The sequence below is a fragment of the Apis mellifera genome, unplaced genomic scaffold (assembly GCF_003254395.2).
Source record: "Apis mellifera strain DH4 unplaced genomic scaffold, Amel_HAv3.1 GroupUN_2, whole genome shotgun sequence".
Taxonomy (NCBI): Eukaryota; Metazoa; Arthropoda; class Insecta; order Hymenoptera; family Apidae; genus Apis; species Apis mellifera.
The window spans coordinates 22,681-30,149 of NW_020555880.1; the positions used below are offsets into that span (position 1 = coordinate 22,681).

General features: G+C 44.4%; 2 non-coding genes across 2 annotated transcripts; both read left to right on the forward strand.

Moving 5' to 3' along the window:
* Positions 1-1,064: 1,064 nt before the first annotated feature.
* Positions 1,065-2,987, forward strand: LOC113219369. Its single transcript, XR_003306438.1, has one exon. It is a non-coding gene; the product is annotated as a small subunit ribosomal RNA (ribosomal RNA).
* A 1,702-nt stretch (positions 2,988-4,689) lies between these two features.
* Positions 4,690-4,844, forward strand: LOC113219368. Its single transcript, XR_003306437.1, has one exon. It is a non-coding gene; the product is annotated as a 5.8S ribosomal RNA (ribosomal RNA).
* Positions 4,845-7,469: the final 2,625 nt, after the last annotated feature.

Sequence of the window (7,469 nt, forward strand, 5' to 3'; positions counted from 1 at the left end):
GGTTAGATTGATCGGTAAAATGTTAAATGTACGGCCAATTATTTTAAGAATAGCTAGACATAGATTACACATTATTACGAATTTTTGTTTCTATCTTTCATCACATAATTAAATCGAATCAATTGATACGCAACAATAGAAGAATAAAGTATATAATATTTTTGAATTCCTTCTATCTATGTTCGTTTGTGAAATTTCATTGTAAGCAAAGAATATGATTCGCTTTTGTTCCTTACATTCGTTCTTCGTTTCTTCTATTTAAATTCTAAAGAAACTGTAATGGATAGAATTTTAATGTTTAAGCGAACAAAAATATAAACAGAATAATATCAAATTCTTTTTAAATATAATAGTTCGGCAATTTGTACGTTTTGAGTTGAATTGATATATTTCTTACCGATCTTTCTCCACACTGCAGAGCCGCGGGTCGGTGTCTATGACCGAATGACTCTTGTGCGGCAAAGCGACCTATAGGGGGACGCTGGTGACCTGTGTGCATGGCTTGCCATGTGTACTTGTACGACTGAGCATCAACTTTTAGCCTCGAGCGATCGGGCATTTCCAACACCTAAGGATATTAATTATAAATCCTTTAGGGCGTACGGGCGTGTCGAATAGTTCTTTTCGACTTGCAATACGGCACGTTTCGTATGATGAGCTTTGAGTTTGTAAAAGAGAAATGAGAGAGAAGAAAGACGACGTTTGCGATAATAATATATTTCGTAACACGTTGTTAGAAACGCAATATTATATTTTATATGATATTGTGAAGTATGATTCTTTAAACTATGACAAATGATATTATGATCGATGGGGGCATATTGAAAAAGAAGTGTGCTGGTAACATTGGGATATGCCTCAGCGTGAATTTATATTACGCGCTTTTTGAAATTAAAAATTATTTATCTTTTCTTAAAAGGTAAACCAAATGTTTAGCATGCTTGATACGTGCTCGAATATTTTAAAGACCTATTTTATATATATATATATAGTCGATCGGTGAGGGGGCACCGACGACGAAAAAAATGTATTTTATATATATTAATAAAATATATAAACTAAGATCCCTGGTTGATCCTGCCAGTAGTCATATGCTTGTCTCAAAGATTAAGCCATGCATGTCTCAGTACATGCCGAATTAAGGTGAAACCGCGAATGGCTCATTAAATCAGTTATGGTTCATTAGATCGTGGACACATTTACTTGGATAACTGTGGTAATTCTAGAGCTAATACATGCAAACAGAATTCCTCTCAGAGATGGGAGGAATGCTTTTATTAGATCAAAACCAATCGGTGGCGGACGGCTCGTCCGTTCGTCCATCGTTTGTTTTGGTGACTCTGAATAACTTTGTGCTGATCGCATGGTCATCTAGCACCGGCGACGCATCTTTCAAATGTCTGCCTTATCAACTGTCGATGGTAGGTTCTGCGCCTACCATGGTTGTAACGGGTAACGGGGAATCAGGGTTCGATTCCGGAGAGGGAGCCTGAGAAACAGCTACCACATCCAAGGAAGGCAGCAGGCGCGCAAATTACCCACTCCCGGCACGGGGAGGTAGTGACGAAAAATAACGATACGGGACTCATCCGAGGCCCCGTAATCGGAATGAGTACACTTTAAATCCTTTAACGAGGACCAATTGGAGGGCAAGTCTGGTGCCAGCAGCCGCGGTAATTCCAGCTCCAATAGCGTATATTAAAGTTGTTGCGGTTAAAAAGCTCGTAGTTGAATCTGTGTGTCACAGTGTCGGTTCACCGCTCGCGGTGTTTAACTGGCATTATGTGGTACGTCCTATCGGTGGGCTTAGCTCCTTGCGGGCGGTCCAACTAATATCCCATCGCGGTGCTCTTCACTGAGTGTCGAGGTGGGCCGATACGTTTACTTTGAAAAAATTAGAGTGCTTAAAGCAGGCTACCTTTGCCTGAATACTGTGTGCATGGAATAATGGAATAGGACCTCGGTTCTATTTTGTTGGTTTTCGGAACCCCGAGGTAATGATTAATAGGGACAGATGGGGGCATTCGTATTGCGACGTTAGAGGTGAAATTCTTGGATCGTCGCAAGACGGACAGAAGCGAAAGCATTTGCCAAAAATGTTTTCATTAATCAAGAACGAAAGTTAGAGGTTCGAAGGCGATCAGATACCGCCCTAGTTCTAACCATAAACGATGCCAGCCAGCGATCCGCCGAAGTTCCTCCGATGACTCGGCGGGCAGCTTCCGGGAAACCAAAGCTTTTGGGTTCCGGGGGAAGTATGGTTGCAAAGCTGAAACTTAAAGGAATTGACGGAAGGGCACCACCAGGAGTGGAGCCTGCGGCTTAATTTGACTCAACACGGGAAACCTCACCAGGCCCGGACACCGGAAGGATTGACAGATTGATAGCTCTTTCTTGATTCGGTGGGTGGTGGTGCATGGCCGTTCTTAGTTGGTGGAGCGATTTGTCTGGTTAATTCCGATAACGAACGAGACTCTAGCCTGCTAAATAGACGTAACTTATGGTATCTCGAAGGCCCTCGGCTTCGGTCGGTGGGTTTTTACTACCAACGTACAAACAAATCTTCTTAGAGGAACAGGCGGCTTCTAGCCGCACGAGATTGAGCAATAACAGGTCTGTGATGCCCTTAGATGTTCTGGGCCGCACGCGCGCTACACTGAAGGAATCAGCGTGTTTTCCCTGGCCGAAAGGCCCGGGTAACCCGCTGAACCTCCTTCGTGCTAGGGATTGGGGCTTGCAATTATTCCCCATGAACGAGGAATTCCCAGTAAGCGCGAGTCATAAGCTCGCGTTGATTACGTCCCTGCCCTTTGTACACACCGCCCGTCGCTACTACCGATTGAATGATTTAGTGAGGTCTTCGGACTGGTGCGCGGCCAATGTCTCGGCATTGCCGATGTTACCGGGAAGATGACCAAACTTGATCATTTAGAGGAAGTAAAAGTCGTAACAAGGTTTCCGTAGGTGAACCTGCGGAAGGATCATTAACGAATGAAACATACAAAAAGAGAAAATGCGTAACAAAACAAACAGAGAATTGAAAGAAGGGGATGATAAATATATATATTTTATATATATATTTATAAAATGGATTTTTTGAATCCATTATCAAATACCAAAACTTTGTATATCGAACATATGAACGAATGATGAAATCACGGAACGATGGCTTACGTGAGGAGGGAGAGAAAAATCCCTTCCGTCCGTTGTATCCGATTGATTTATCATTTTTTTTTTTTTTTGAATTTATATATTTTTGAATTTTACCAGACACGAAAATTTGATACGAAGAGAGAAATTCTTTCTCTTTCCACGAGAGAGAGAGAGATATATAAACGATAAATACGAAGAGGCGCTTGCGCGAAGGTCGTTTATTATAAATAAATAGACCCGCCGTCTCGATGAGATGAATGTTATGGTACGCAAAAATACAAAGGGACGCTTGCGTGAGATCGTCGTCGCGTCGTCGTATATATTTTATATATATATATATATACACACATGTACGGACGATCCGCCGTCTCGATGATGTATATTTTTAATAAAGATTTGACGGTACGTTTTGCACGTACGTGTACGTATTACGTATGTATACGCATAATAATATATACGAAATAATAATCAAAAGGAAGCGCTTGCGTGAGGTCGAATTTTTAAATTCGACCCGCCGCTTCGATAACATTACGTCCCTACTGATATAAAATATATATATATATAAAATGAAACTAAACACAAAAACAAAATGATAAATGGCTTGACACAACACAAGGCGCTTGCGTGAGGTCTTTTGTAATAGACCCGCCGTCTTTATGAACGTATATACGTGCGTTACGTATGTGTATGTACATCGATACGTGCAGTAAAAGTACCAAGTTCATATTTCTGTGCATTTCTCTTCTTCTTTATTTTCGTTGCCTGAGCTCTCCTCTTATATAAAAACGAGAGATGGACGAGGAGACGCAACGCACCAAGACTTTGGGATCGAACGAAGCTGTCGAGATATGAGAAAGAGAAAAAGCGATAAGGGGACAAGTAGCGCGTCGATAGTAAAACGAAATCGAAGGATGGACGAGCCGCCGTCGAACTTTGTTTCGCGACGTTCTCTTCGATGGATACCAGTTCGACCTCTTTTCTCCTATACGCTTCTATGATCATTCTCGAATCGTGCTTCCTACCCATGGTGTCGTCGTCGTCGTCGTTGTACCTTTAAACCGACGAAACCAAGAACGGCGAGAAAATGATGCATCGCGTCGACGTGAGCCCGTTTCATCGCTTCTTACTTAAAAAAGTTGAAACGTTATTCGTTCAGAGGGGAATATCGAATCTGTGTTACACAGAGAGAGAAGAGAGGTCGTCGTGTCGTGAGTCGGACACCCGTACCGTAGCGAATATTCGCTTCGGAAATTGGGAGGAAAGACCGCTCGAGACCGATCGAATTTTTCGTGTCCCATCGATCTTTTCGAATCTTTTCATCGAGATATACGTACCTGAACGAATTATTAGTTTTCAACATCGAATTTTTTTTAAGCGTATGGGCTCTGCGACCATGCTTCGAACGAGTCGTTCTCTCCAGGTTGAGCGACGGTTTGAAGAGAAGAGAGAGAGAAAAAGGATTCAGTATCGGGGTAATCCTCGTCGTTTCCTTTATAAAAGTAAAGAAAAAAAAAAAAATTTTACATAAAATACGATTACCCTGAACGGTGGATCACTTGGCTCGTGGGTCGATGAAGAACGCAGCTAATTGCGCGTCAACGTGTGAACTGCAGGACACATGAACATCGACATTTCGAACGCACATTGCGGTCCACGGATACAATTCCTGGACCACGCCTGGCTGAGGGTCGTTCACGTAACCCAAATACTGCTTGCGTTGCGTATTGGTTATTCTTCGTACATTTGATCCTTTTCTCCTTCTTTTTGTAATCCCCGCCGTCGTTCTTAAAATCGAACGTTTCCGAGTCGGGTGTCAAAAATCGGAGTTGGACAAATTATAAGGAGAAGAAGATGCGCGACGTACGAGCGATTGTTGGACGTTCGTTGGCGTTCGTCGCGGTCGTGACCGAGATAACAGAATCGAAATACATGTGCTCGCGTGTGGTACGAGGAAATCGTATTCACGAATTCAAGACATGTCACGGACTTGCGTGAGTGTTCTCGGTGTCGTGAGTCGTCCGTTTCATATAACTGATGACCGCCCGTGTTCACCGCTTCGTGCTTGTTTTTCGTACCCGCCACTGTTTCGATTCGTCCATTTTTGGATCACGAATTACATACCGCGCCCCTAACGTCGTCTGAAACTAATATTTCTGCGATACCGTGAGAAAAAGGATAAAAATATATGGGAGTTTAATCGAGAGAGGAGGGAAGAAAGATCCCACCATCCCTTGATGGCGTGCGATGTTTGCCGTGCGTTGAGATTGTGAGAAAGAGAGAGAGAGAGAGAGAGAGAGAGAAAAGAGCCCCAGGAATCGGAATACCCACTCCGTTCCTTCGTGTTTGTCATACTCTGTCGGAACTGTCGCTGGACCGTCACATCAACGTGCACGCGAGTCCTTAAGCGATACCAGTTTTCGTATCAGAGATCGAAGACTCCACGAGGATATAAGGGATACGTAAGATGAGGACGAGTACGATTCTCTTTGGCGAGGCTCTTTCATTCTTTTTCTTTTTTTTTTTTTTTTTCTTCTTTTCGAGACGACAAATTATGGCATCTCCGCGCCGAGGAGAAATTCCTGAATCTAGTGTTGGTCATCCCATGCCTTTTTCGTTGTCTATCGCCGGACCGCGTATCCATGTCGGTCGTCCAGTCCCCGGAAAAGGCTCTCGTGATATTTTTCCTTGCGTGAGTTTCTCACTTTACCTCACTTTACCCGAGGTTTTTTAAAAAAAGTAGTAGAAACCGCTGGAAATTGTCAACGGGAAGCTAAAATAGAGGACGGGCGTTAAAACGAAACCGACATTCGGATATCTTGCGTGAGTCTTGGCTCTAACATGAATACGACATACGATAATTGGCACTATGGTGCGGTGCATATTTAAAACACTACGATTGCTAAAAGGAGGAATATTCTTCTTCTTCGCAATGTATATAATACTCTTGTTGCTTTTTTGAAAAAAAGAAAGAAAAGAGAGATATATCTAGCGAAGTCAAGGGGGTAATACGATGGTGGGTAATATTCGAGTGAGAAAAATTCTTCTTCCATTTCGATTTTTTTTTTTTTCTCTTTTTTTTCTTCCCTCTATTCGAATTTAATTTTTAAAAAGAGGGATGGAAAAGGAAAGGAGAGAAAAAATAACCTTCTCTCGTTAACTTTCTTTCTTATTCTTCTCATTGGTACACGCTACATGTCGCGAAAATATATTTTTCGCTTATACGTAGAAAGACGACCTCAGAGTAGGCGAGATTACCCGCTGAATTTAAGCATATTAATAACGGAGGAAAAGAAACTAACAAGGATTTCCTTAGTAGCGGCGAGCGAACAGGAATGAGCCCAGCACTGAATCCCGCGGTACCGCCGCTGGGAAATGTAGTGTTCGGGAGGATCCGTTTATCCCGTGATGTCGAACTGCGTCCAAGTCCATCTTGAATGGGGCCATTTACCCGTAGAGGGTGCCAGGCCCGTAGTGACCGGTACGCGTTTCGGGAGGATCTCTCCTTAGAGTCGGGTTGCTTGAGAGTGCAGCCCTAAGTGGGTGGTAAACTCCATCTAAGGCTAAATACTACCACGAGACCGATAGCGAACAAGTACCGTGAGGGAAAGTTGAAAAGAACTTTGAAGAGAGAGTTCAAGAGTACGTGAAACCGTTCAGGGGTAAACCTGAGAAACCCAAAAGATCGAATGGGGAGATTCATCGGCAACGGTGCTGGCTCCCGTTGGTGCGCGATGCTCCGGATGAATCCTCGTGGTTCATCGGCGAGGCACACCACCTTCGGCTCGAATGTTCCGGCATCGTAGTCGTGCACTTCTCCCCTAGTAGAACGTCGCGACCCGTTGTGTGTCGGTCTACGGCCCGAGAGGGCGCCTGTCGCGTCGCTTCGCGCGCACGCGGCAGACCCTCGGTCGCCTGGCCGGCTGCACGACGGTACTCGCACGGTATCGGGCCGCAACCAATCCATTTTTTCGAATGTGTGTGCGTCAGGCCCGCCGCAAGCTCGGTCAGTTCTTACCCGGAGGCACGGACCTGGTGCCGTCCCCGGGCCTGGCCAGCTGTTAGCAGGCGGTGTCCTTGGACTGGCCAAGACTCGAATTACCGGTCGGCGACGCTATTGCTTTGGGTACTCTCAGGACCCGTCTTGAAACACGGACCAAGGAGTCTAACATGTGCGCGAGTCATTGGGATGCAAAAACCTAAAGGCGAAATGAAAGTGAAGATCGGACTTTGTGCCGATCGAGGGAGGATGGGCCGCGTAACTTATGCGGCCTCGCACTCCCGGGGCGTCTCGTTCTCATTGCGAGAAGAGGCGCACC